This window comes from Propithecus coquereli, unplaced genomic scaffold (genome assembly GCF_000956105.1).
Source record: "Propithecus coquereli isolate 6110/MARCELLA unplaced genomic scaffold, Pcoq_1.0 Scaffold6, whole genome shotgun sequence".
In the NCBI taxonomy this organism is placed as follows: domain Eukaryota; kingdom Metazoa; phylum Chordata; class Mammalia; order Primates; family Indriidae; genus Propithecus; species Propithecus coquereli.
The window spans coordinates 4,665,508-4,667,339 of NW_012151951.1; positions in this window are offsets into that span (position 1 = coordinate 4,665,508).

Consider the following 1,832-nt stretch of genomic DNA (forward strand, 5'->3'; position numbering starts at 1 on the left):
ATACATATACCACATTTTATTAATCCACTGATGTATTGATGGGCACTTGGGTTGTTTCCACATCTTTGTAATTATGAATTGTGCTGCCATAAACATTCAAGTGCATATGTCTTTATTATAAAATAATAAAGTTATTATAAAATAACTTTTTTTCCTTTGAGTAGATGCCTAGTAATGGGATTGCTGGATCATATGGTAGTTCTATTTTTAGTTCTTTGAAATATCTCCGAATTACTTTCCACAGAGATTGTACTAATTTGCAGCCTTACCAGCAATGTATGAGTGGTCCCATCTCTCCACATACATGCCAGCATTTGTTATTTTGGGACTTTTTGATAAAAGCCATTCTCACTGGAGTTAAGTGATATCTCATTGTGATTTTGATTTGCATTTCCCTGATGATTAGAGATATTGAGCATTTTTCCATATGTTTGCTGGCCATTATTCTGTCTTCTTTTGAAAAGTTTCTGTTTACATCCTTTGCCCACTTTTTAATGGGGTTGTTTGATTTTTTTTTTCTTGTTAAATTTCTTAAGCTCTATATAGATTCCAGCTATCAGCCCTTTATCAGATGTGTAGCATGTGAATATTTTCTCCCATTCTGTAGGTTGTCTGTTTGCTCTAATAACAGTTTCTTTGGCTGTGCAGAAGCTTTTTAATTTGATCAGGTCCCATTTATTTAATTTCGTTACTGCTGTGATTGTTTTGGGGGTCTTCTTCATAAATTCTTTGCCTAGGCTAATGCCTATAAGAGTTTTTCCAACATTTTCTTCTAGAATTCTTAAGGTTTCATGTCTTAGGTTTAAGTCTGTTATCCATCATGCGTTGATTTTTGTGAGAGGTAAGAAGTGCGGATCCATGTGGCTGCATGTGGCTATCCAATTTTCCCAGCACCATTTATTGAATAGGGATTGTTTTCCCCAGTATATTTTTGTCTGCTTTGTCAAAGATTAGATGACATATGAGGATGGTTTTATGTCTGGGTTCTCAGTCCTGTTCCAAAGGTCTATAACTCTGTTCTTGTGCCAGTACCATGCTGTTTTGGTTATTATAGCCTTGTAGTAGAGCTTGAAGTCTGGTAGATTGATGCCTCCCAATTTGTTCTTTTTGCTTAAGATTACTTTTGCTATATGAGGTCTTCTCTGGTTCCATACAAAGCATAGAATTATTTTTTCTAGATCTGGGAAAAATACTGATAGTATTTTGATAGCGATTACATTGATTCTCTAGGTCACTTTAAGGAGTATAGACATTTTAACAATAGTGATTCTGCCAATTCACGAGCATGGTATGGTTTTCCATCTGTTCACATCTTCTACAATTTCTTTTCTCAGTTTTTTGTAGTTCTCCCTATATAGATCTCTCCCTAGCTAAATACAGTCCTAAATATTTAGTTTTCTTTGAAAGGTGTTGCATCTTTGATTTCATTTTCAATGAGACTTATCTATTTTAAACCAACAGTCAACAGAATACTTAACAGTTAAACACAATCACTTTCTCTTTAAAATCAAAAACAAGACTGGCTGTAATCACAGTTTTTCAAATGTTATCCAGGAAATATTGGTCAATACAGTAAAACATAAGGATAAATAAAAGGAAAAGAAGAAAAGACAATCAATTAAGAAGAAAAATATCATTAAACATTTTTAAAACCAAGATCATTAGCTGAACTAATTAAAGTTCTCTAAGTTTATAAACTAAAGAATAATAATATACCATTCAAAAACTTTCCTTTTTACCATCAATAATTATTTAGAAAACATAAAGTAAATATTTCAATTGTAGTAGCATTAAAATATATAAAATATCCTAGAATAAAGTAATCAAGGTAT